Genomic DNA, 6,212 nt, shown 5'->3' with positions numbered 1-6,212 from the left:
AATCGCACCAACCCTAATGGAAAAAAATGGTTATGCGTTGAAGTCTTGTTTTGCAAAGTGCCTAAAAGAATACGGTTGATAATATATCGTACTTTAATGACATGGTGGTTGTAGTGACATGGTGGTTGATGCGAGCAAACTGTCAAGTTTGAATAAAATCGCAGACATTGACAAACAATCAAACAGCTATCACAAACGTTGTCAACCTCTCAAGCCAGCAGGACTTTAACTTAAGGGGCGCGAAGGCACCTGAAGGGGGCCGCGAAGCTGCGATCAACTCAACGTTTGTTTAAAGCTACGCATCACAATGTGAAGTGGTTTGCTACGAGCAGACATGGGGTAATCGCGATTAGTAATCGTAATCGATTACGACGATTACAGCATTTTCAAGTAATCGTAATCGCAATCGATTACATTCGAAAAATATCCAAAATATCCCAAGTAATCGTTATCGACTACTTCACATATCTAATCGATTTCTTTGTGTAAGAGCGATTACTTTTTATTTGTATAAGGACTATGACATAAACTGAACAGTGAACATTCGTGAGCAAGGAAGAGATATTATACCAGGTTAGTGATTTTTAAACGCCACTGCTCATTATTACGTCAGAAGTATTACCTTTGCTCATCATTGCGTAACCGTAAGAAGTATTCTCACATAGTAAATAGTTATTCGATGTATGACGTATGTACATTGCAGTGTGATTGTAAAAACAACTGCTTATGTCTTGTATCATGTTATCAATACACTCCAGACGCCACTATACCTCAGGGTTGCCAGATTGGCCCTTTCGGGGCCAAATTTCACAAATTTGGCCCTTTTTAGAGGCAGTTGGCCCCAAAAAAAATCTTTGGCCCTTTGGCCCCCATTTTTCGATATTTGGCCCTTTTTGGAAGCAGTTGGCACATACTATCAAACTATAGATAACTCCGTAGGTTAGTTATCTATAATCAAACTAGCTATTTGAATGAATATGAATTCCAGAAACCAAACGTGAAAAGCGGTATCGTTTTAGGCATTGTTTGCGCAGAATGCTTCCTCATGATGACGCTTGAATGCTTGTATTGCAGGGGTGGGCAACATACGGCCCGCGACGGCATTTTGTCCGGCCCGCGGACAGATTTCCGTCTTACATGATAATATGGCCCGCGGCCCACCAGTCTCCCGAGATTTCCCACAACTTGTTTACTACGTCAAATTTTAGTGACTGTGTGTTATTATATCCTGATGTGCGCACTGCGCAGTGTGCGAGAGTGGAGCTTACGGTAAGTTCGTCGAAGCGAAAAGACTTGCATTGTCAGCATTAACTATGTACTCATCCCTAATGTTGTTTGTGGTAATCATGGTGTTAGTCGTCCACAATGGTCATTTACACCTGGCAGATATTTCTTACTTTTCATTCCGTAACCGCCAACTGCTGGTAGTCGACAGACACCATGAATACCCCAAACAAACAAACTGCTGGTAGCACGGCAGACGTCCAGTCAGGCTTTTGGGATATAGGCCTACATCTTGATAATTATGCCGATGAGATATCGAGGAGGAGCCTAGATAAAGCTCCAACTCTTAGATAGGAATTCTGGAGTCGGACTCGAATCCACAACACATTGGTTTTGTAGCTGCGGATTATACAACTACGCTATCTCGCCACCTACTAAATTTGGGGTACCGGGCTTTTCGAACGTCTTGAAATCATAATTTAGTATGGCACCTTGTGTTGATTGATCAGAGAGAAGCAGACATGGCGGTGCATGTATGACAGCGGTTCTCAAGCTGGGGGACGGGAAAGTATCTGAAGGTGGCGGGAAGTCACAGTTGACTGAGAATTTTTCGCGCTCCGCGCGATTTACCTCCAGCTTATGGTCATTACTCTATATATTGTATGAATTTCATATTTGAGAACTCTCTCATCAATTTATGTCTTTATTATCTTGTGATATCATGATATGGAAGCAGTGCGATGAATTTTTCACCATCAAAAAGGAGGCGTGTTTAAAAACTTTGAGAACTAGGCCTACTGCTTTATGACAATGCGGTTCTCAACTCCACATTGACATTATCGGCGATAAATCGCTTCGAAATGACATTGCTGTCGTTAAAATACATTCTTTAAATACGATTTATTCCTTGTATAATTGAATAAATTGGTGAACAATCTATCGATTCAGCAATCCAGCCCCCTAAGTACTTAATTTTCCTATATCCGGCCCGCCCCCTAGAGAAGTTGCCCGCCCCTGTTGTATTGGGTCTTACCAGTTATCACTGTACTGTACGTGCTTTGCTTGATTGATTAGGAACCGTGCGCTGTGCTAAAGGGAATGTTTAGTTTTCCGTTGTATAGGGTTGAATATAGTTTAGTAAGGCACTTAGGCTACTTAGGTATCATATTTGACTTCAATGTGTAATTAATCTGTCATAATTTCATAAAGATTTGGCATTATATTAATTTGCTCTGTTTGTTGATGGGAATTTGTGTTATCTAAGGCTACTTAGGTATCATATTTGACTTCAATGTGTAATTAATCTGTCATAATTTCATAAAGATTTGGCATTATATTAATTTGCTCTGTTTGTTGATGGGAATTTGTGTTATCTAAAGTATTATTTCACTCAAGAAGACGCATCTGATTTACAACATGCATAGTCAAAATTAGTCAGCCGACAGGGCAACGAGGTCGTGTACTGAGAATAGAACGTTACTACGGTTACAGACAGTGCTTGTAGTTACAGACAGTGCTTGATGTATTCTATCAAAAGTTATCTAGCAACCCTATTCAGTTTTGTAGTTTTTTTTACCATAAGCTAGCTAGCTAAGTCAATTTGAGTATGGCATCATCAGCAAAGGGCCAGTGGAAGAGCAGTTATGATAAAGGGCGGAAGTATAATAGTAAATGGGAAACGAAATTTGTTTGGTTAAAGAAGGCGAGTGATGGTTCAGAAGATGCATATTGCAGGTTATGCCATACTACCATGATACCCAAGCAAAATAACTTGATGAGGCATGAGAAGTCCGAAAAACATATGAGGAGGGTTCCATCGAAACGGCAAACTTCGCTAAAAGTTGTTAAGAGTTCAAGCAGCCAAAATGATGAACTCAAAATGGCTGAACTTCAGATTGCCGTAAGCGTAACCTGTCACAGTGCTATTCGTTCGAATGACCACCTTGGAGAAATCATGGTAACACATGGAAAAGGTAGCACTTTGGAAGAAATCAAGATGCATAGAACTAAGTGTACATGCTTAATAAAGAACATCATTTCACCTTCCATGAAGTCGGATTTAATTGATGATTTAAAAGACAAGAAATATGCCATTATTGTCGATGAATCAACTGACATCTCTATCCAAAAGCATTTGTGTATCCTGGTTTGCTACTTTAGTGAAAAAAGGAATGAAATAATCACTGCATTTCTGGGTTTAATTCCTGTACTTGAAGCAACAAGAGAAAATCTTTTCAATTTGATTGATGCAGAAATTACAAGCATCAATCAAAGTCTAGCAAACTGCATTGGTTTTGCCTCAGATGGAGCTTCAGCGATGCTTGGTTGCAACAATTCTGTGTGGTCTAGGTTGGAGAAAGTGTCCCCACAATGTGTGCAACTCAAATGTACCTGTCACTCACTTGCATTATGCATTCAGTATGCATTTTCAAAACTGCCATCAAACATTGGATTTATGCTTTCAGAAATACCACGATGGTTTTGTAACAGTGAGTTAAGGAGGGAGGCATATAAGGAGCTATTTCTTGTCATGAATGCCACAACAGCTGTTGAGCCGATGTCAAGTATTCCACTGCCATTTGAAAAACTATCATCGACCAGATGGTTAGTAAGGGGGAAGGTGATGTTTAACATTTTAATAAATTGGCAGGAGCTCAAGGCCTACTTTACCAGTGCAGAATTAGCTACAAAGAAGATGGATGGAAAGTACAAGGCTCGACTTCTAAAGGAAATGCTATCTGATGACAGCAATTACTTATATTTTGTGTTTGCAACACCAATTGTGCAAGAATTTGAAAGGGTGAACAGTCTTTTTCAGCAAACAAAAGCGGATCCACACACCTTGTACGAGGAACTGAATTTACACCAGCAGAGCCTTCACAATAGGCTTTATGACACCAATGGAAGGAGAAGAAACATACATGATGTTGATTTCGGAGTCAAATTTATAACAGAATGTAACCATTCCAAAAAAAGAATGTCAAAACAATGTTAAGACAAGATGTCTATCTATGCTTGAGGAAGCAGATTGTCAAGTTTCCAAGAGACTTCCCCCTGTCAAAGATACTTTCAAGAATTTGTCATTATTGAATCCTGTGGTTCTTCTCAGCCAAGCATCAAGACCAGCTTTTGCAAAACTGCCACTTTTGCACTTAGCAGGGGATAATATCGGTATGATTGAGGAACAATACAGAAAGGTTATCTTCATTGACTGGAAAGAAGCGGCACCATTCAAGGCACATGGAATTCCACACGACAGTGAAGAATTTTGGGTCGGAGTGCTTTGTCATGATTCATTCAAGGAGCTTGCAATGTATGCATTAACATGCCTTGTAACTCAAGTGAGCAATGCTGTTGTGGAGAGAATATTCTCCCTTGTTACATCGGTCAAAACAAAAGCAAGAAAGCGCATGCAGCTAAAACTTCTGGATGCTATTGTAAGGATAAGAGCAAATCTTATGCTTTCAAACAAGTGCTGCAAGAACTTTCAGGCAACACCAAAAATGCTGCAAAATTTCACGGCAGATATTGTTTATGCCAAAGATACGAGTGGAAACAGTGTTGAAGACGAAGATTTGGCATTGTTCTTATAGAATGTGGACTGTGTAGGAATAGAATGTGGACTGTGTTTGAATGGTCAAGACAGACCAATATTGAAACACAAGAAGTTTTATTTGACAATATATTCAGTTGGAAAAGGCTTGACACAATAGCAGTTATTCTAGTTACGATTCGGTGTCCTACAATGCTATCAACCGGTGTAGTGGATTTAGTGTCCTGCAACAGTATTAGCAATACAAATCAGGAAATTCCTGTAATTGGCTAAATGGTCTATGGGCAGGCCGTGTTATTTTTGGCATTTCAGGAGCTAGATGCCAAAACTGCCAAAAATAAAAATTTGAAAATGCCAAAAATAAGCAATTTTTGGCATATGCCAAAAATAACACGACCTGCCAAATAGTGTATTTCGTTCGTGGTATTGTGTTAACAGGACCGCGTTACAAGCGAGAAGAGCGTTTGTGAAAGGCAGGTTTCTTAATATGGGTCCAGCCCACCCATTAGGGGTGAAAGCATGGTGTCCTAAATGGTGTGGGCACAGCGAGATTGAACAGCTGACTGCATTTGGTTTACGTCATACTTTCCATTTGTCCAAAGGCAATTTTACGACCATTTTTGACCGGCTTGTCGAGCTATAAATTTGATAAAACGGGTATCAATGAGAAGCTGCCGCAGTACTGATTATTAAAATATTAATTATATTCTGCTCATGGAACTGGAACCCCCAAATTCAACCACGAGTTGAACATTGTGCCGCAACAAACTGTCTGGCTATTCCTGAGCTGCATAGTCTCGTTTTGCCAGACAGTCTTGTTGCGTCAATGTTCTTAAACAAGCTAACCTTCCCAGGACTCTTCCATGCGAGTTAGTAATATTAATGCCACCTGAACTGAAGAAAGTCCTCCGAAAATATATCGGTAGACTGAAGGAGAAATGATAGTCGGGCTACTAAATAGAATGTGTTGAGAGACAACAAAGGAAACTCCTGGAAAGGGTTCGGGAAGAAAATTATTTCGGCGATGAGATCGATGGCACTGGCGAAGTGATCTCTTTTCATGATGCATGGAAGCCGGTTCGGCCCTCCAAAGATTTTGAAGCTCTGAACACCTTTTGTGGATGACTGGCAACATTATTTCCCTCAACGGCTACTGCTTAAGCCGATATTTCCCAGATTCGCTGGGCGAGAAATGAATTTAGGAGAAACTTAGGTGACCTGAGTTTGGAAGCACTGTTACAGTGCAAACGATTTAAGTCTATTCAACAGCTGCAACAATCAGCTATTGAGCGTGTTTGTTAGCTGCTTTTCTTTCTTTTTTTTTGCTTATTGGCACCGATTCCGATGGATACTGCACATTTTGTGGTTTCGTTTGATATTATTAGCCTATGAAATCGTTAGGTTTTTTCTTCTTCTTATTGTTTGTTGGCACTGA

The 6,212-nt window shown here is 40.1% G+C and overlaps 1 pseudogene; it reads left to right on the top strand.

Moving 5' to 3' along the window:
• Nucleotides 1-568: 568 nt before the first annotated feature.
• Nucleotides 569-5,745, top strand: LOC145447802 (uncharacterized; annotated as a pseudogene).
• The last annotated feature ends 467 nt before the right edge of the window (nucleotides 5,746-6,212 follow it).

Source organism: Botryllus schlosseri, chromosome 10, assembly GCF_051294905.1.
Source record: "Botryllus schlosseri isolate E-star chromosome 10, Bs_hap1, whole genome shotgun sequence".
Classification (NCBI taxonomy): Eukaryota; Metazoa; Chordata; class Ascidiacea; order Stolidobranchia; family Styelidae; genus Botryllus; species Botryllus schlosseri.
Note: the sequence above shows the minus strand (reverse complement) of the source record. Positions and strands in the feature narration are given on the sequence as shown.